Raw genomic sequence first — 20,734 nt, 5'->3', positions numbered from 1 at the left:
ATCACCATATGCAAATCCATCTGCTGCAGGCCTTCCCCCAGGAATGCTTGCACTAGTTGTTGCATTTGGTTTGTTGTTTGGGGGTGCTTCAGTATTAGGCAGCCTTCTGCCCTCCCATGTTCATCTGAAAATATGTGTTCTCCCTGCAGTTGTTGTCCCCAGATGAGAGTTCCCTTGTGCTGCCTCAGTTGAATCTTCTTTACTTGACAGAGATGTGCCTGAGCATCGGCCCTCCCCAGCCCTATCCCAAATCATACTTATTTTGCATAGGAGATACCATGGTCATGAAGATTGTTCTCCCAGGGTGAGGTTCATTCATTGCATTCTGGGTATGCTGACCCCTGTGATTTCCCCAAATGTGGGAAACTTGACTGCATTATTTGTGGTAGTGGGGGACTGTGTTTGTGCTTTCCTCTGGTCAGCTCTGGTAAAAGTCAGATTTCTTTGTCTCAGATCTTCCTCTAGCCTTGTTCTTCTTTCGAGAGTTCCCTTGTGCTGCCTCAGTTGGATCTCCTTTACTTGACAGGGGGGTGCCCAAGCAGCGACCCTCCCCAGCTCTAGCCCAACTCCTACTTACCTGCCAGGTGAGATACTATGATCATGAAGGTGCTTCTCCCAGGGCAAGGCTCACCCATTGCACTCTGGGTGTGCTGCCCCTGTGATTTCCCCAAATGTGGGAAACTTGACTGCATAATTTGTGTTTCCACTGGTTGGCTTTCATATAATTCAGATCTCTTTGTCTCAGGTCTCTCTCCAGCCTAGTTTGCAGTCTGTTTCCACTTCTTTTTTTTTTGAGCCCCTCCCTTCTATACCCTTGTGCACTATCCTGACTTCTCCTCCTGTCTGCTTACTTTGTGCCTTCCAATGCACAATGCAAACTACAGGTAGTGCTGCAGGGCCCACAAACTTTTACTTGCATTACAGAGCAGCTCTGGAGCTGTTACAGTGCCAAGCTGCTGCAAGAAATCAGCTTGAATGCTTCAGGGGCTGGGGCATTGCCAACATGAGCCCCACACCGAAGGAGGGTGGGGGTGTTTAATGCGAACTAAGGGTCATCTAAGCGCCGCAAAAAGCCGCCATTCCCTGCATACCCCTTTTCTCTTTTCATATGCAGATGAGGGTTCCAGCCAACTTTGGCCCACTGCTTGGATGACATCACTGTATGCAAATCCGTCTTCTGCAGACCTTCCCCCAGGAATGCTTGTACTAGTTGTTGCATTTGGTTTGTTGTTTGGGGGTGCTTCAGTATTAGGCAGCCTTCTGCCCTCCCATGTTCATCTGAAAATATGTGTTCTCCCTGCAGTTGTTGTCCCCAGAATAGAGTTCCCTTGTGCTGCCTCAGTTGAATCTCCTTTACTTGACAGAGATGTGCCTGAGCAGCGGCCCTCCCCAGCCCTATCCCAAATCATACTTATTTTGCATAGGAGATATCATGGTAATGAAGACTGTTATCCCAGGGTGAGGTTCATTCATTGCATTCTGGGTATGCTGACCTCTGTGATTTCCCCAAATGTGGGAAACTCGACTTCATTATTTGTGGTAGTGGGGGACTGTGTTTGTGCTTTCCTCTGGTCAGCTCTGGTAAAAGTCAGATTTATTTGTCTCAGATCTTCCTCTAGCCTTGTTCTTCTTTCGAGAGTTCCCTTGTGCTGACTCAGTTGGATCTCCTTCACTTGACAGGGAAGTGCCCGAGCAGCGACCCTACCCAGCTCTAGCCCAACTCCTACTTACCTGCCAGGTGAGATACTATGATCATGAAGGTGCTTCTCCCAGGGCAAGGCTCACCCATTGCACTCTGGGTGTGCTGCTCTTGCGATTTCCCCAAATGTGGGAAACTTGACTGCATAATTTGTGTTTCCCCTGGTCGGCTCTCGTATAATTCAGATCTCTTTGTCTCAGGTCTCTCTCCAGCCTAGTTTGCTGTCTGTTTCCACTTCTCTTTTCTTGAGCCGCTCCCTTCTATGCCCTTGCGCACTATTATGACCTCTCCTGTCTGCTTACTTTGTGCCTTCCAACGTCAATGCAAACTACAGGTAGTGCTGCAGGGCCCACACCCTTTTACATGCTTTACAGAGCAGCTCTGGAGCTGTTACAGTGCCCAGCTGCTGCAAGAAATCAGCTTGAATGCTTCAGGGGCTGGGGCATAGCCAACATGAGCACCACACCGAAGGAGGGTGGAGGTGTTTAATGTGAATTAGGGGTCATCCAAGCGCCGCAAAAGGCCGCCATGCCCTGCACATCCCTTTTTTCTTTTCATATGCAGACGAGGGTTGAAGCCAACTTTGACCCACTGCTTGGATGACATCACCATATGCAAATCCATCTGCTGCAGGCCTTCCCCCAGGAATGCTTGCACTAGTTGTTGCATTTGGTTTGTTGTTTGGGGGTGCTTCAGTATTAGGCAGCCTTCTGCCCTCCCATGTTCATCTGAAAATATGTGTTCTCCCTGCAGTTGTTGTCCGCAGATGAGAGTTCCCTTGTGCTGCCTCAGTTGAATCTCCTTTACTTGACAGAGATGTGCCTGAGCAGCGGCCCTCCCCAGCTCTATCCCAAATCATACTTATTTTGCATAGGAGATACCATGGTCATGAAGATTGTTCTCCCAGATTGAGGTTCATTCATTGCATTCTGGGTATGCTGACCCCTGTGATTTCCCCAAATGTGGGAAACTGGACTGCATTATTTGTGGTAGTGGGGGACTGTGTTTGTGCTTTCCTCTGGTCAGCTCTGGTAAAAGTCAGATTTCTTTGTCTCAGATCTTCCTCTAGCCTTGTTCTTCTTTCGAGAGTTCTCTTGTGCTGCCTCAGTTGGATCTCCTTCACTTGACAGGGGGGTGCCCGAGCAGCGACCCTCCCCAGCTCTAGCCCAACTCCTACTTACCTGCCAGGTGAGATACTATGATCATGAAGGTGCTTCTCCAAGGGCAAGGCTCACCCATTGCACTCTGGGTGTGCTACTCCTGCGGTTTCCCCAAATGTTGGACACTTGACTGCATAATTTGTGTTTCACCTGGTCGGCTCTCGTATAATTCAGATCTCTTTGTCTCAGGTCTCTCTCCAGCCTAATTTGCAGTCTGTTTCCACTTCTCTTTTCTTGAGTTGCTCCCTTCTATGCCCTTGCGCACTATCCTGACTTCTCCTGTCTGCTTACTTTGTGCCTTCCAACGCACAATGCAAACTACAGGTAGTGCTGCAGGGCCCACACCCTTTTACTTGCCTTACAGAGCAGCTTTGGAGCTGTTACAGTGCCCAGCTGCTGCAAGAAATCAGCTTGAATGCTTCAGGGGCTGGGGCATAGCCATCATGAGCCCCACACCGAGGGAGCAACTCGAAAGAAGAACAAGGCTAGAGGAAGATCTGAGACAAAGAAATCTGACTTTTACCAGAGCTGACCAGAGGAAAGCACAAACACAGTCCCTCACTACCACAAATAATGCAGTCCAGTTTCCCACATTTGGGGAAATCACAGGGGTCAGCATACCCAGAATGCAATGAATGAACCTCACCCTGGGAAAACAATCTTCATGACCATGGTATCTCCTATGCAAAATAAGTATGATTTGGGATAGAGCTGGGGAGGGCCGCTGCTCAGGCACATCTCTGTCAAGTAAAGGAGATTCAACTGAGGCAGCACAAGGGAACTCTCATCTGGGGACAACAACTGCAGGGAGAACACATTTTCAGTTGAACATGGGAGGGCAGAAGGCTGCCTAATACTGAAGCACCCCCAAACAACAAACCAAATGCAACAACTAGTGCAAGCATTCCTGGGGGAAGGCCTGCAGCAGATGGATTTGCATATGGTGATGTCATCCAAGCAGTGGGTCAAAGTTGGCTTCAACCCTCATCTGCATATGAATAGAGAAGAGGGGCGTGCAGGGCATGGCGGCCTTTTGCGGCGCTTGGATGACCCCTAGTTCGCATTAAACACCTCCACCCTCCTTCGGTGTAGGGCTCATGTTGGCTATGCCCCAGCCCCTGAAGCATTCAAGCTGATTTCTTGCAGCAGCTGGGCACTGTAACAGCTCCAGAGCTGCTCTGTAAGGCAAGTAAAAGGGTGTGGGCCCTGCAGCACTACCTGTAGTTCGCATTGTGCGTTGGAAGGCACAAAGTAAGCAGACGGGAGAAGTCAGGATAGTGCGCAAGGGCATAGAAGGGAGCGGCTCAAGAAAAGAGAAGTGGAAACAGACAGCAAACTAGGCTGGAGAGAGACCTGAGACAAAGACATCTGAATTATACGAGAGCCGACCAGGGGAAACACAAATTATGCAGTCAAGTTTCCCACATTTGGAGAAATCACAGGGGCAGCACACCCAGAGTGCGATGGGTGAGCCTTGCCCTGGGAGAAGCACCTTCCTGATCATAGTATCTCACCTGGCAGGTAAGTAGGAGTTGGGCTAGAGCTGGGGAGGGTCGCTGCTCGGGCACCCCCCTGTCAAGTGAAGGAGATCCAACTGAGGCAGCACAAGGGAACTCTCGAAAGAAGAACAAGGCTAGAGGAAGATCTGAGACAAAGAAATCTGACTTTTACCAGAGCTGACCAGAGGAAAGCACAAACACAGTCCCCCACTACCACAAATAATGCAGTCAAGTTTCCCACATTTGGGGAAATCACAGGGGTCAGCATACCCAGAATGCAATGAATGAACCTCAACCTGGGAGAACAATCTTCATGACCATGGTATCTCCTATGCAAAATAAGTATGATTTGGGATAGAGCTGGGGAGGGCCGCTGCTCAGGCACATCTCTGTCAAGTAAAGGAGATTCAACTGAGGCAGCACAAGGGAACTCTCATCTGGGGACAACAACTGCAGGGAGAACACATATTTTCAGATGAACATGGGAGGGCAGAAGGCTGCCTAATACTGAAGCACCCCCAAACAACAAACCAAATGCAACAACTAGTGCAAGCATTCCTGGGGGAAGGCCTGCAGCAGATGGATTTGCATATGGTGATGTCATCCAAGCAGTGGGTCAAAGTTGGCTTCAACCCTCGTCTGCATATGAAAAGAAAAAAGGGATGTGCAGGGCATGGCGGCCTTTTGCGGCGCTTGGATGACCCCTAATTCACATTAAACACCTCCACCCTCCTTCGGTGTGGGGCTCATGTTGGCTATGCCCCAGCCCCTGAAGCATTCAAGCTGATTTCTTGCAGCAGCTGGGCACTGTAACAGCTCCAGAGCTGCTCTGTAAAGCATGTAAAAGGGTGTGGGCCCTGCAGCACTACCTGTAGTTTGCATTGACGTTGGAAGGCACAAAGTAAGCAGACAGGAGAGGTCATAATAGTGCGCAAGGGCATAGAAGGGAGCGGCTCAAGAAAAGAGAAGTGGAAACAGACAGCAAACTAGGCTGGAGAGAGACCTGAGACAAAGAGATCTGAATTATACGAGAGCCGACCAGGGGAAACACAAATTATGCAGTCAAGTTTCCCACATTTGGGGAAATCGCAAGAGCAGCACACCCAGAGTGCAATGGGTGAGCCTTGCCCAGGGAGAACACCTTCATGATCATAGTATCTCACCTGGCAGGTAAGTAGGAGTTGGGCTAGAGCTGGGTAGGGTCGCTGCTCGGGCACTTCCCTGTCAAGTGAAGGAGATCCAACTGAGTCAGCACAAGGGAACTCTCGAAAGAAGAACAAGGCTAGAGGAAGATCTGAGACAAAGAAATCTGACTTTTACCAGAGCTGACCAGAGGAAAGCACAAACACAGTCCCCCACTACCACAAATAATGCAGTCAAGTTTCCCACATTTGGGGAAATCACAGGGGTCAGCATACCCAGAATGCAATGAATGAACCTCACCCTGGGATAACAGTCTTCATTACCATGATATCTCCTATGCAAAATAAGTATGATTTGGGATAGGGCTGGGGAGGGCCGCTGCTCAGGCACATCTCTGTCAAGTAAAGGAGATTCAACTGAGGCAGCACAAGGGAACTCTCATCTGGGGACAACAACTGCAGGGAGAACACATATTTTCAGATGAACATGGGAGGGCAGAAGGCTGCCTAATACTGAAGCACCCCCAAACAACAAACCAAATGCAAGAACTAGTACAAGCATTCCTGGGGGAAGGTCTGCAGAAGATGTATTTGCATACAGTGATGTCATCCAAGCAGTGGGCCAAAGTTGGCTGGAACCCTCATCTGCATATGAAAAGAGAAAAGGGGTATGCAGGGAATGTATAACAAAGAATCTGTCTAGTTTTATCCACGTGTCGCGCAGTCTAAAACAAGGCTGCACAATAGCCCCCGCAACCAGGATAAGTGCCTCTCCAGAGCACCAGAAATGAATGAACAATAAACAAATTAGGCTGCGGGTACCAACAGGCACCTAGTAACAGTGCATAAATGAATGCATAAAGTGCTTGCATGCAATAAAAAAACAAAACATACAACCCTTAAGGTCACCGTGAAAGTCCAGGTTCTTACTCCTCACTCCTCCTCCTCTCAATGTAGTAGCATGTAAAACAGAGGGGAGAGGGGAACCACATGTGCAATAAAGTTTTTTAATGACACATATCGGGGAACATGGACATAACACAATAAACAGGTAGGGTAAAAATGTGCAGAATGATTCTCCAAAATGTGACAGCCACAAAGAGATATGCAGAGCAATTACCAGAGGGTTTGAGAACCCAAAAAAGTTCTCAAACAAGTTCTTTTAAATCCCAAAACCGCCCGGGCTGGAGCTGGAAAGTCCTCTGGTTCTTAGAAGTGCAGACCACCGTAAATGCCAGTCACAGATGGAATACGCCGACGCGTTTCAACTCCTATTCCTGGAGTCTTTTTCGAGGCTGAATACTCACTGCACCACACATCCAGATTTAAATAGCAAATCACAGCCAGATTCCAAATTGATTCCACCTGGCGTCATGTTCGGAAACCGCCGGGTTACCATAGCAACCTGAACTCCCACTCCGTCACTTCCGCCTCCGGAGTCCTAGATCTTTTTCTCGTAGTCGCTAGGTCTAGCGATACGTCACTTCCGGTTACGTCGTCTTGGAGTCCGTTGTCATGACAACTTGCCGCACAACGCTCATCTCTCTTCAGTATACTTCTATTCCAATGTCCGTAATCAGAGATAAGCTGGCGTAGACTTCTTTACAGTCAATTAAAAGTGTTTAATTAACATATAAAATCCACCTTATATCTACTGGTTCCAATATTAAATAACTGATCAGACAAATAGTGGTTCTAGAATAAAAAGATAAATATGGTAAAGCAAAAAAAAATATATACTAAAATGCATATATAAAATCAGATTAAAATAGCACCTACATGAACCACTTCAATTCAAAATCATTAGGCAGCACAAGGGAACTCTCATCTGGGGACAACAACTGCAGGGAGAACACATATTTTCAGATGAACATGGGAGGGCAGAAGGCTGCCTAACACTGAAGCACCCCCAAACAACAAACCAAATGCAACAACTAGTGCAAGCATTCCTGCGGGAAGGCCTGCAGCAGATGGATTTGCATATGGTGATGTCATCCAAGCAGTGGGTCAAAGTTGGCTTCAACCCTCGTCTGCATATGAAAAGAGAAAAGGGGCGTGCAGGGCATGGCGGCCTTTTGCGGCGCTTGGATGACCTATAGTTTGCATTAAACACCTCCACCCTCCTTCGGTGTGGGGCTCATGTTGGCTATGCCCCAGCCCCTGAAGCATTCAAGCTGATTTCTTGCAGAAGCTGGGCACTGTAACAGCTCCAGAGCTGCTCTGTATGGCAAGTAAAAGGGTGTGGGCCCTGCAGCACTACCTGTAATTCGCATTGTGCGTTGGAAGGCACAAAGTAAGCAGATGGGAGAAGTCAGGATAGTGCGCAAGGGCATAGAAGGGAGCGGCTCAAGAAAAGAGAAGTGGAAACAGACAGCAAACTAGGCTGGAGAGCTCTTCTGTCTATATTTTGCAAACCTGCTCTTGTCCTCTCCAGCTGCTCCATGTAGATTTGACGTCTGGAAAGGTGCATAACCCACTGACAAGCAGGCACACTCCTGCATGAGTTTTCTCTCTCACTAGCTGGATGATACACAGTCATTTGCATGTGCTCCACCTCCGACACACCACCCACCCAACCACCCAGTGACCAGAGCCACCCACAAGCCAACTGGCTCCGTGATTTAATTTGCACAGTGTAGTCATCCAGGCAGCATGTCCTTCTCAATGGAAGGATCTCTGGCTCCATGGAATCTTCCACATTGGAATGCTGCGGAATAAAAAGGATTTAAATATTCAGCTTGCTAGCATTCAATGTACCTGCGGCTTGGCTTTAGCACATGGGTCTTCATCCTGTGGCCCTCCAGCTGCTGTGAAACTACACATCCCAGCATGCCCTGCCACAGTTTTGCTATTAAGGTATGCTAAAACTGAGGCAGGGCATGCTGGGATGTGTAGTTCCACAGCAGCTGGAGGGTCGCAGGTTGAAGACCCATGTTCTAGCATGCCTGTTCTATGATGCATGTACCGTGATGTCACAATCAGCTTGGAATGGGGTGTCTAGCAGGCATTTGCTGACAGACACTTGAGGGAGACACACATCAGGAGATGAAGCATATCGGAGGTCTTCGATGCCTTTCCAGCAAATGCACACCACCTGCTGCTGGTCTGGAGACAAAACAATGCCCACAATCGAAGTCCCAAAATGCCCAACTACAGGATTCATGTAAGTAGTGAATTTAGGAATGAATTTAGAAGTAGGAAATTAAGTTAGTTCACAAGTACATTCAAATTCAGATCTAAAGTCTAGGTAGGCCTCACGTCCTGGCAGCCCCCAGCACTTAAAAATGCCTTGATTAGAGGTAGAGAATTCAATGTAGATAAAAAGTAGACACAAAATAAGACTCCACAGAGCAGTTATCAGGTGTCTTTATCAATTGTTGCATTTAAAAAATCAAGCAATTAGGGAACACAATGTTGCAACAATGTAACCCTATTTGCAAAATAGTACTGAATAAGTTTGTCGATGTAAGACATTTGCAAAGGCGCATCCAAAACACGCTGGAAAATGCAACTGAATCTGTTTTTGGAGGCTAGAATAGGAAATGTGCATCGGTCCTACAAGTACTGAAAGCTCTTCTACCATCTCCCTTTTCTGAAAAGCCATTTAATATATGGTTCCCAGATAGGGGACATATCAGATATTGCCTTTCAAAAGCAGCAAATATCATACCACTTCTATTGCCATCAAAGATAAACATTGATTGTTTTCAGATATTGTATTGAAAAAGCAGTCTTTATTGACATAAAGAAGCAAAAAAACATACATAAACATTACACACATAAGTACTGTGTTGCAGCACAGATAAAACACAATACAAATGCTGTCGGTATAGTACAGTTCAAGAACTACAGCACAGGCCAGCCTACACTATAAATCATGAACTGCACTATACATTTAAACTATACAATAATACAACAGTTAATAAGGCTATGTGTGTGGAGTGTAAGAGGGTGAGGGAATCACAAGACCGAAGCTTTATTGTAACACAGACACATATAAGGGGAGGGGCAATAAATAGAAAGGTATCCTTTACTATAGAATGTAGTCTAATCCGACCTCTGTGCTCTTCCACAACTGAAAAACGGATAGTGTTCCCAAGCCTTCCATCCTGGAATATCTTTGGTTTTTCGCCAATGAAGAAAACAATCCCTCCCTCCAGCAGACCCTTCAACCACGATACAAGATCACAGCCAAAAGGCCGAGAAGCAACTACACTTGAGCTTAACAAAAATGGCTAAAACTTAGTGGAGGAAAGTGCAGTGCACCAAAACATAAGCTGACACAATCATGGAGAATGTGCCAGCATATATGCTCTTCTATCTATATTTTGCAAACCTGCTCTTGTCCCCTCCAGCTGCTCTATGTAGATTTGACGTCTGGCAAGGTGCATAACCCACTGACAAGCAGGCACACTCCTGCATGAGTTTTCTCTCTCACTAGCTGGATGATACACAATCATTTGCATGTGCTCCACCTCCGACACACCACCCACCCAACCACCCAGTCACCAGAGCCACCCACAAACCAACTGGCTCCGTGATTTAATTTGCACAGTGTAGTCATCCAGGCAGCATGTCCTTCTCAATGGAAGGATCTCTGGTTCCATGGAATCTTCCACATTGGAATGCTGCGGAACAAAAAGGATTTAAATATTCAGCTTGCTAGCATTCAATGTACCTGCGGCTTGGCTCTAGCACATGGGTCTTCATCCTGTGGCCCTCCAGCTGCTGTGAAACTACACATCCCAGCATGCCCTGCCACAGTTTTGCTATTAAGGTATGCTAAAACTGAGGCAGGGCATGCTGGGATGTGTAGTTCCACAGCAGCTGGAGGGTCGCAGGTTGAAGACCCATGTTCTAGCATGCCTGTTCTATGATGCATGTACCGTGATGTCACAATCAGCTTGGAATGGGGTGTCTAGCAGGCATTTGCTGACAGACACTTGAGGGAGACACACATCAGGAGATGCAGCATATCGGAGGTCTTCGATGCCTTTCCAGCAAATGCACACCACCTGCTGCTGGTCTGGACACAAAACAATGCCCACAATCGAAGTCCCAAAATGCCCAACTACAGGATTCATGTAAGTAGTGAATTTAGGAATGAATTTAGAAGTAGGAAATTAAGTTAGTTCACAAGTACATTCAAATTCAGATCTAAAGTCTAGGTAGGCCTCACGTCCTGGCAGCCCCCAGCATTTAAAAATGCCTTGATTAGAGGTAGGGAATTAAATGTAGATTAGAAGTAGACACAAAATAAGACTCCACAGAGCAATTATCAGGTGTCTTTATCAATTGTTGCATTTAAAAAAAATCAAGCAATTAGGGAACACAATGTTGCGACAATGTAACCCTATTTGCAAAATAGTACTGAATAAGTTTGTCGATGTAAGACATTTGCAAAGGCGCAAACAAAACACGCTGGAAAATGCAACTGAATCTGTTTTTGGAGGTTAGAATAGATGCAGGATCAAGTAGCTCAATGGGTAGGGTATTTGATTAGAATTCAACAGGTTATAGGTTTGAATCCTGGGTATGATAGTTTGAGGTGTTATTTAATAAAGTATGTTTATATATTAGTCACACATGGCTTACTTGTACAAATGGCATGTCACCAGTTAGTGCTGACTGCTGATATGCCATTTGCACAAACACGCCATGTGTGACTGTATATGCATTTAAGGAGGGCACCCCGGCAATACCACAAACCATTGAGTGTCAAGTATACTAGATATATCTTCATATCTCATGTGCTTTCTCTGAGACCAATCTTGTTATGCCCCTTCCCCACAAGGCATGCGCCTTTTGTCCATATTGCAAAAATGGGGAGGGGGGGGGGCATATAATTATCTGTCACAGGGCACCAAAAAGTCTAGTTATGGCTCTGGTATGCATTATGTAATCTGGCAGACCATATCTCCAACACTGGCTGGTTGGAATAGAAATCCGGTTATCTATGTGAGCAAATGACCATCAACGATTTACTCTCAAACACTAGAAAATGGACAAAAATGGTCCCCTAAACAAATTGGTTAAATTTTGGGTTTAACCAATTTGTGTAATGACCATTTTTGACCACTTTTCTAGTGTTTGGGAGCAAATGGTTAATTGACATTTGCTCCTATACATTACCAGATTTTCATTCCATCCATCCAGACTGGATAGATAGCCTGACAGATAATTGTGTAGTGTACGCCCAGGATAACTGTCAGTTGTGCTTTCTTTTATGACGGCACATAAATGGGTGGGCAGATCCAGAGCAAGCACTGCTCACTCATGCATAGTTGTCAACTGATGTGAAGTTCCAGGGGGCAATCTCAGTTATAAAGAAAAGTATCTGGAAATTGTCCCTGGTTTAAAAAATAAATAAAAAAAAATTGATCAACTCCATTTATTTAGTATGATATCCCAGGTGATAGGATGCCGGCAGTCAGAACAACATACTTTATTAAATAACACATCTCAAACTACCATACCCAGGATTCAAACCTATAACCTGTTGAATTCTAATCAAACACCCTACCTATTGAGCTATTTGATCCTGCATAAAAATTGTGAACATTATATGAAGCTATTGGTACTTTGAAAAAAAAAGTATCAGCATTACAACGCAGGAGATCCATGCAGTTTGCAGCCACACACTACATGTATCTGCTCAGCCACAATGCTGATTATTTCTTCACAAAGTACAAGGTGAGCTCCAAACAGAATTCTCTAGCTTAGAATTATGCCAAACCTAGAAGTCGGGCCCCCCACCCTGGGATCCCCCAGAGGGAGGCCTGCACCGTCATGCGGCAGGCTTGTCCGTTTTGGAAGCAGGCTGATGGGCAGCCCAGGCTTGCTTCAGTCTGGGCTTGGCAGGTCTGGAAGCATGAGCTTGCTTTGGGTATGCCTGACCTTGGGTACGCTTTACCTTGAGGATGAAAGGGCCAAGGGAAAGTACTTTTAGCCTTCTGCGTGGTAGGAGTCATACTAGGTAGGCAAGCTGTTTTAGCAGTAGCCAGATCAGCTACAATCTTATTGAGGTCTTCTCCAAAGAGAGTGTCTCCCTTGAAAGGAAGCACCTCCAGGGTTTTCTTGGAATCCATATCCACCGACCAGGATCTCAACCAGCTGTATAAAGTATTACCTTGGAACTGGCTCTCCACTCCCCATTATCTGGTTATCATGGCTTCCTCCGCCAGTGTCCAGACTCGCTTGCTGAAGCTCGGCCACTTCTTCCTAGCAGCAGGCTCCTGGATCACTGGGCAGCAGAGGTGCTTGGGAGCCGGAAGGGGGCGGAGCAATCAGGCAGGCAGTTGCAGTGCTGCCCAGCTATCTGTGGTGTGAGAAGAAGCAGGGGCACCCCACCGCTGGCAGTGCTGCAGCTAGCGGTGGTGGCAGCGGCGAGGCTGCTGGGCTGGGTCTTGAAAAAGGTGGAAAGAAGGGTGTTACGGCATGGAATGTACAAACTGCGAGACCCTGCTGGTAGCGCCTTTGTCTATTTAGTAGGAAGGGCACGTAACAGCCGGAGGGCAATGGAGGAAGCCCCTTTAGGGCTGGAGCCCGGCGGCAACTGACTCCGTTGTCTCTGGCAGTTCCGCCCCTGGACTAGAGGAATGGTCAAGAACATGGCAACATTTAATGCCAAAAAATGCAAAATCATACACGTCTCAAAAATACAAAGGCTAACTATAATATTAAGGGCATTATAATGGCAAGAGGAAAGCTATCTAAGTATTACTATTTCAGGTGAGCAATGTAACAAAGCAATAGGAAAGGCAAGTCAGATGCTTGTTTGCATAGGTAAAGAACCAGTAGCAGAAAAAAGTAATACAGGTTGAGTATCCCATATCCAAATATTCCGAAATACGGAATATTCCGAAATACGGACTTTTTTGAGTGAGACTGAGATAGTGAAACCTTTGTTTTTTGATGGCTCAGTGTACACAAACTTTGTTTAATACTCAAAGTTATTAAAAATATTGTATTAAATGAACTTCAGACTGTGTGTATAAGGTGTATATGACACATAAATGAATTCTGTGAATGTACACACACTTTGTTTAATGCACAAAGTTATAAAAAATATTGGCTAAAATGACCTTCAGGCTGTGTGTATATGGTATATATGAAACATAAATGCATTCTGTGCTTAGATTTAGGTCCCATCACCATAATATCTCGTTATGGTATGCAATTATTCCAAAATACAGAAAAATCCGATATCCAAAATTCCTCTGGTCCCAAGCATTTTGGATAAGGGATACTCAACCTGTAATGCCACTGTATAGGTCCTTGGTACAGCCACATTTAGAATCCTGTGTTCAGTTCCAGAAGCCATATCTCAAGTCCTGTTGGAGAAAGAGCACTATATAAATAAATAGTATCAAAATTTGTTTCACGGCACCCCTAGGCCAAAGTTTTTTTTATTGAGAAATTCAGAAAAAAATGTAAAATCAAGTAAATTGTGTTTATAGCATGTCATCCTCAGGTTCAGTTATGTTGTGAGGGAATGGTTTTGCCAATTTAATAAAGTATAAATAATTTTAATTGGTCCTGGACCACCAAACTATGCTACCAGTGCAAGAACCCCAGTTTGGAAACTACTGCCATAAAATAAACCTTTTTTGTTTTTTTTAAACTACATGTAATACACCTTAGATCTCAGTTCCTAAAAGGTTTTAAACCCTTGCATACAGTAAACTACACATATTTAAAAATCCTACACCGGGCACAAGTGCTCACGGGCCAATTTCATGGCAGTCTCGGATAGGAGGGCATTGTGGATTCACCAAGGGAATGCTGATGCTGACTCCAAGAAGCCTCTTCAAGATCGCAGGAGCAGAGTCCTCTGCTTCTGCCAAATCCACTGCATGACGCTGGGGCTCTCTTGCAGGAGCCCACACCAGTGGGGGGCACCAGGGGCGAAACTACTGGCAGGGCAGGCAGTGCATTGCACTGGGGCCCCGCCGCACTCAAGGGCCCACAGCCGCCGGCATTACAATGAGTCACAATGACTCATTGTATCATGCCGCAGCCGCACACCAGCGCTCCCGTCAGGTATGCGTCCTGCGACTCCCGCCGCCCGCCCGTCGTAACGAACAGATCAGGCCAGGGCACTACGGGCAGCAGCCGCAGCACCAGACACGCTGCCGCCTCTGTAACACACGAAGAGGGAGGAGGGTCGCTTGGAGATGAGAGGAGCAGCGGCACGGGGGGGAGGAGGAGGAGGAGGGAGGTGAAGGAAGGAGCCGCAGCAGCGCTTTGTTACTGGTGGAGGCGCTGCTGCTGCTGCCCCTCTGCTTCACTATAGGCTGTCTTCCGAGAACAGCCTATAGTGAAGCAGAGGGGCAGCAGCAGCAGCGCCTCCACCAATAAGACAGCGCTGCTGCGGCTCCCTCCTCCACCTCCCTCCTCCTCCTTCTCTACTGCCCGGGAATCGTCAAGCTGCACGAGAAGCCTGAGCCAGCGGAGAGGGTAAGTATAATTCTTCTTTCTTTCTTTCTTTCTTTCTTTCTTTCGACTCTTTCTTTCTTTGTTGGGACTGCCTGCCGCTATGTGTAAAAAGGGGGAATCTGCCTGCCGCTATGTGTAAAAAGGGGGAATCTGCCTGCCGCTATGTGTAAAAAGGGGGAATCTGCCTGCCGCTATGTGTAAAAAGGGGGAATCTGCCTGCAGCTATGTGTAAAAGGGGGGAATCTGCCTGCAGCTATGTGTTAAAAGGGGGAATCTGCCTGCAGCTATGTGTAAAAAGGGGGACTGCCTGCCGCAATGTGTAAAAAGGGGGAATCTGCCTGCCGCTATGTGTAAAAAGGGGGAATCTGCCTGCAGCTATGTGTAAAAAGGGGGACTGCCTGCCGCAATGTGTAAAAAGGGGGAATCTGCCTGCCGCAATGTGTAAAAAGGGGGAAGCTGCTTGCCGCAATGTGTAAAAAGGGGGAATCTGCTTGCCGCAATGTGTAACAAGGGGGAATCTGCCTGCCGTAATGTGTAACAAGGGGGATGCTGTCTGCCGTAATGTGTAACAAGGGCACGCTGTCTGCCATAATGTGTAACAAGGGCAAGCTGTCTGCTGTAATGTGTAACAAGGGCTAGCTGTCTGCTGTAATGTGTAAAAAGTGTACGATGTCTGCCATTATGTGTAACAAGGGCAGGCTGACTGCTGTTATGTGAAAAAAGTGTACGCTGTCTGCCGCTATGTTTAACAAGGGCAGGCTGTCTGCCGTTATGTGTAAAAAGTGTACGCTGTCTGCCGCTATGTTTAACAAGGGCAGGCTGTCTGCCGTTATGTGAAAAAAATGTACGCTATGTGTAACAAGGGCACGCTGTCTGCCGTTGTGTAAAAAAGGGGGATGCTGTCTGCCGTAATGTGTAAAAAGGGGACGCTGTCTGCTGTAATGTGTAAAAAGAGGACGCTGTCTGCTGTAATGTGTAAAAAGAGGAATCTGTCCGCCGTGAGGTGTAAAAGGGTCTCTACCTGGTGTAGTGGTGCTACTGTGCGGCGTAATTTGAATAATGGAGACTACTGTGCACCGTTTTATGAATTGGTATTATTTTGTGGCCACACCCCTTAACCACGAAGCCACGCCACTATGTTTTTTTGCGCGCGCCTACAGCGCGCACTGCCCCTGTTTTGCATGCAGGGGTGGGGCTCCAATGCAGTTTCTTGCACACACTGCTAAAATGTCTAGTTACGGCACTGTTGCTAGGTATCCACTTCCCTGAGCAGGCCCCCCTCACCAGATCCTCTCCAGGGGTGAGGGGGTGGACTTGGATGGGAAGGGATGGGGGGGGGGGGGGCCCAAGCCATTTTGTCGCACATGGGCCCACTGCTCGCTAGTTCCACCACTGGGGGGCACGTCTAAAACTCTTCAGTCAGTTCTGGATTCATTCGGACCTGGACTCGTGGGTTTTACAAATAGTGTCCCAAGGGTACAAACTGGGGTTTCAAGAAGTTCCCCCTCACCGATTGTTCAAATCAGCCTTAGTCAGCAGGGAGAAGGTTTTTATTCAAGCCTCTTCGTGGTCCCGAAGCCGGACGGCTCAGTCAGACCAATCTTAAATCTGAAATCCCTTAATTTCTACCTAAAGAAATTCAATTTCAAGATGGAATCTCTCAGGGTAGTGATCTCCAGTCCGGGGGATAAAGGAGATTTCCTGGTTTTGGTAGACATAAAGGATGCCTACTTACATGTTCCCATTTAGCCACTGCATCAAGCTACCGGAGGTTTGCAATTCAGGATTGTCATTACCAATTTCAGACGTTGCCGTTTGGTCTGTCCACGGCTCCGAGGATTTTCACCAGGGTGATGGCGGAAATGATGGTTCTCCTTCGCAAGCAAGGAGTCACAATTATCCCGTACTTGGATGATCTCCTGATAAAGGTGAGATCCAGGTACCAGTTGGTGCAAAACATCTACTCTCCCTGACAGTTCTTTAACAACATGGTTGGCTCCTAAACTTGCCAAAATCGCAGTTGGTCCTAATGACGCGGTTGTTGTTTTTGGGAGTGATACTGGACACAGAAGAGGTTTTCTTCTAGTGGAATGGCTCTGGAGATCCAGAGTCTGGTCAAACAAATTCTGAAACCAGCAAGAGTGTTAATCCATCAATGCATTCGGTTGCTGGGGAAGATGGTTGCGGCCTACGAGGCCATTCAGTTTGGCAGGCTCCATGCCAGAGTGTTCCAGTGGGACCTGTTGGACAAGTGGTCCGGATCCCACCTACACATGCACCGGAGGATAATCCTGTCTTCCAAGACCAGAATCTCACTCCATTGGTGGCTGCACAGTTCTCACCACCTAGAGGGGCGATGGTTTGGGATCCAGGACGGGATCCTAGGGACCACGGATGCAACCCTCCGAGGCTGGGGAGCGGTCACACAGGGGGAAAACATCCAAGGAAGATGGTCAAGTCAGGAAAGTTGTCTCCACATAAATGTTCTGGAGTTAAGGGCCATTTAATAACTGCAGACACAGTACGCACTGGGACGGGTGCCCAGCATCCTCTACGGACTAAGAGAAAAGGATTTACCAGTAGGTATTAAAATCCTATTTTCTCTAAAGTCCTAGAGGATGCTGGGGACTCCGTAAGGACCATGGGGATAGACGGGCTCCGCAGGAGACATGGGCACTTTAAGAAAGACTTTAGTTCTGGGTGTGCACTGGCTCCTCCCTCTATGCCCCTCCTCCAGACCTCAGTTTGATACTGTGCCCAGTGGAGACTGGGTGCTTTTCATGAGCTCTCCTGAGCTTTCTGACAGAAAGTATTTTGTTAGGTTTTTAATTTTCAGGGAGCACTGCTGGCAACAGACTCCCTCATCGAGGGACTGAGGGGAGAGAAGCAGCCCTACTCTCTGAGTTGCAAGGTCCTGCTTCTTAGGCTACTGGACACCATTAGCTCCAGAGGGATTGGTACGCAGGATCTCACCCTCACCGTCCGTCCCAGAGCCGCGCCTCCGTCCCCCTCGCAGAGCCGGAAGATAGAAGCCGGGTGAGTATGAGAAGAAAAGAAGACTTCAGAGGCGGCAGAAGACTTCATGATCTTCACTGAGGTAACGCACAGCACTGCAGCTGTGTGCCTTTGCTCCCATACACCTCACATACTCCGGTCACTGTAAGGGTGCAGGGCGCAGGGGGGGCGCCCTGGGCAGCAATATAAACCTATTTAGCAAAAATATAACATATATACAGCTGGGCACTGTATATATGTATGAGCCCCCACCAATTTTACAGTTTAAGCGGGACAGAAGCCCGCCTCTGAGGGGGCGGGGCTTCTCCCTCAGCACTCACCAGCGCCATTTTTTCTCCACAGCACCGCTGAGAGGAAGCTCCCCGGACTCTACCCTGCTTATACCACGTTAGACAAGAGGGTTGAAAAGAGGGGGGGGGGGCACATAATTCGCAAATTACATACAGCAGCACTACTGGGCAAACATTAAGTTACTGTTTTATTCCTGGGTTATATAGCGCTGGGGTGTGTGCTGGCATACTCCCTCTCTGTCTCTCCAAAGGGCCTTGTGGGGAAACGGTCTTCAGAAAAAGCATTCCCTGTGTGTGTGGTGTGTCGGTACACGTGTGTCGACCTGTCTGAGGAAGAAGGCTATATTAGAGAGGAGCGGGAGCAAATGAATGTGGTGTCTCCGCCGACAGCTGATTGGATGGATATGTGGAATGTTTTAAATGCTAGTGTAAACTCATTGCACAAAAGATTAGACAAGGCAGAAGCTTTGGGACAGTCAGGGTCTCAACCCATGCCTGATCCTATGTTGCAGGGACTGTCAGGGTCTCATAAGCGCCCACTATCCCAGTTTGTTGACACAGATACCGACACGGATTCTGACTCCAGTGTCGATTACGATGATGCAAAGTTACAGCCAAAATTGGCAAAATCCATTCGATTTATGATTATGGCAATAAAAAAGGTTTTGCACATCACAGAGTAACCCCCTGTCGCTGACAAGAGGGTACATATGTACAAGGGAAAGAAGCCTGAGGTAACCTTTCCCCCCTCACACGAGCTGAACGAGTTATGTGAAAAAGCTTGGAAATCTCCAGATAAAAGACTGCAGATTTCCAAAAGGATTCTTATGGCGTATCCTTTCCCATCAACGGATAGGTTACGATGGGAATCCTCCCCTAGGGTGGACAAAGCATTAACACGCTTATCCAAGAAGGTAGCCCTCCCGTCCCAGGATACGGCTACCCTCAAAGAGTGTGCTGACCGCAAACAGGAGATTACCCTGAAGTCCATTTATACACATTCAGGTACCTTACTCAGACCGGCAATTGCGTCGACCAGGGTGTGTAGTGCTGTAGCGGCATGGACAAATGCCTTATCTGAGGGGATGGATAGCCTAGACAAGGATACTATTTTATTGACCCTGAGGCATATAAGAGATGCTGTCCTATATATGTGTGTATGCAAACTACCGGTGGTGCTGCAGGGCCCACACCCTTTTACTTGTCTTGTAGAGCAGCTCTGAAGCTGTTACAGTGCCCAGCTGCTGCAAGAAATCAGCTTGAATGCTTCAGGGGCTTGGGCATGGCCAACATGAGCCCCACACCGAAGGAGGGTGGGGGTGTTTAATGCAAACTTGGGGTTATCCAAGCGCCGCAAAGACCGCCATGCCCCGCATGCCCCTTTTCTCTTTTCATATACAGATGAGGGTTCCAGCCAACTTTGGCCCACTGCTTGGATGACATCACCGAATGCAAATCCGTCTGCTGCAGACCTTCCCCCAGGAATGCTTGCAATAGTTGTTGCATATGGTTTAATGTCTGAGGGTGCTTCAGTATTAGGCAGCCTTCCGCCCTCCCATGTTCATCTGAAAAGATGTGGTCTCCCTGCAGTTGTTGTCCCCAGACGAGAGTTCCCTTGTGCTTCCTCAGTTAAATCTCCTTAACTTGACGAGGGTGTGCCCGAGCAGCCGCCCTCCCCAGCCCTTTCCCAACATATACTTATCTTGCATATGAGATCTCTTGATCATGAAGATAGTTCTCACAGGTTGAGGTTCATCCTGGCCCCGCTCCCCGCTGGAGAGCGCTGATGGGGACAGCAGCGGGGCTTCAGCAGCAGGGTGAGTATGTGTGGCCAGAGACCTCCCTTCCCATGTGCAGGCCTGCAGAGTGTGCCGCGCAGGATGGGGCATGTGACACTCTCCCTCCCTGGGGCTCTTCCAGATGTAGCTCCTCAGCAGTATTTTTCCCGGGCTGCGCGGCGCTCTCCCCGACTGGCATCCGCCCTGGAACACTGCCTTCCTCAACGCAACATCAGCAGGGGGCCCGGGCCTCATCACCATCCCAGGTCTTTCTCATGTATGTATCATGTATGTGTGTGTGATATATGTATGAATCATATATGTTTGTGATAGATACATATATATATATATATATATATCCAATGTATGATTGCACTCACATCTTCCAATTATGCATACGCTGGGGTGTCAACCCGGATACCGAGGCATCCAAATATAGAGAAAGCAATTCAGAGGGGGCACTCACCAGACTTCTTTATATTTTACCAAATGTTCATTTATTGAAGATAATACTTTACATGATCAGCAATTCCTCAAGCGCTTTCGGCCCAAAACAAGGGCCTTCCTCAGGAGGTACTGTATAAAGATCACCAATTCCACCAACCGTGAACAATGAATCCAGACATCCAGCAGCAACACTGGTTCTGCCTGACTGGCCCTAAATACCCAAATCACTTGAAAATAGCGCCAAAACCGAATATGATGTCATCAGA

The 20,734-nt window shown here is 47.5% G+C and overlaps 11 non-coding genes across 11 annotated transcripts; 6 read left to right on the top strand and 5 right to left on the bottom strand.

Moving 5' to 3' along the window:
• Window positions 1-253: 253 nt before the first annotated feature.
• LOC134993566 (U1 spliceosomal RNA) lies at window positions 254-417 on the top strand. The gene has a single exon (XR_010197345.1). It is a non-coding gene; the product is annotated as a U1 spliceosomal RNA (small nuclear RNA).
• A 152-nt stretch (window positions 418-569) lies between these two features.
• On the top strand, window positions 570-732 carry LOC134993562 (U1 spliceosomal RNA). Its single transcript, XR_010197341.1, has one exon. It is a non-coding gene; the product is annotated as a U1 spliceosomal RNA (small nuclear RNA).
• A 675-nt stretch (window positions 733-1,407) lies between these two features.
• LOC134993560 (U1 spliceosomal RNA) lies at window positions 1,408-1,571 on the top strand. The gene has a single exon (XR_010197339.1). It is a non-coding gene; the product is annotated as a U1 spliceosomal RNA (small nuclear RNA).
• Window positions 1,572-1,723: 152 nt separating this feature from the next.
• On the top strand, window positions 1,724-1,886 carry LOC134993561 (U1 spliceosomal RNA). The gene has a single exon (XR_010197340.1). It is a non-coding gene; the product is annotated as a U1 spliceosomal RNA (small nuclear RNA).
• Window positions 1,887-2,556: 670 nt separating this feature from the next.
• On the top strand, window positions 2,557-2,720 carry LOC134993559 (U1 spliceosomal RNA). The gene has a single exon (XR_010197338.1). It is a non-coding gene; the product is annotated as a U1 spliceosomal RNA (small nuclear RNA).
• A 152-nt stretch (window positions 2,721-2,872) lies between these two features.
• On the top strand, window positions 2,873-3,035 carry LOC134993565 (U1 spliceosomal RNA). Its single transcript, XR_010197344.1, has one exon. It is a non-coding gene; the product is annotated as a U1 spliceosomal RNA (small nuclear RNA).
• A 357-nt stretch (window positions 3,036-3,392) lies between these two features.
• On the bottom strand, window positions 3,393-3,556 carry LOC134993568 (U1 spliceosomal RNA). The gene has a single exon (XR_010197347.1). It is a non-coding gene; the product is annotated as a U1 spliceosomal RNA (small nuclear RNA).
• A 669-nt stretch (window positions 3,557-4,225) lies between these two features.
• LOC134993564 (U1 spliceosomal RNA) lies at window positions 4,226-4,388 on the bottom strand. The gene has a single exon (XR_010197343.1). It is a non-coding gene; the product is annotated as a U1 spliceosomal RNA (small nuclear RNA).
• Window positions 4,389-4,540: 152 nt separating this feature from the next.
• On the bottom strand, window positions 4,541-4,704 carry LOC134993567 (U1 spliceosomal RNA). Its single transcript, XR_010197346.1, has one exon. It is a non-coding gene; the product is annotated as a U1 spliceosomal RNA (small nuclear RNA).
• Window positions 4,705-5,374: 670 nt separating this feature from the next.
• LOC134993563 (U1 spliceosomal RNA) lies at window positions 5,375-5,536 on the bottom strand. The gene has a single exon (XR_010197342.1). It is a non-coding gene; the product is annotated as a U1 spliceosomal RNA (small nuclear RNA).
• A 152-nt stretch (window positions 5,537-5,688) lies between these two features.
• Window positions 5,689-5,852, bottom strand: LOC134993558 (U1 spliceosomal RNA). The gene has a single exon (XR_010197337.1). It is a non-coding gene; the product is annotated as a U1 spliceosomal RNA (small nuclear RNA).
• Window positions 5,853-20,734: the final 14,882 nt, after the last annotated feature.

Source organism: Pseudophryne corroboree, unplaced genomic scaffold, assembly GCF_028390025.1.
Source record: "Pseudophryne corroboree isolate aPseCor3 unplaced genomic scaffold, aPseCor3.hap2 scaffold_1289, whole genome shotgun sequence".
Taxonomy (NCBI): Eukaryota; Metazoa; Chordata; class Amphibia; order Anura; family Myobatrachidae; genus Pseudophryne; species Pseudophryne corroboree.
Note: the sequence above shows the minus strand (reverse complement) of the source record. Positions and strands in the feature narration are given on the sequence as shown.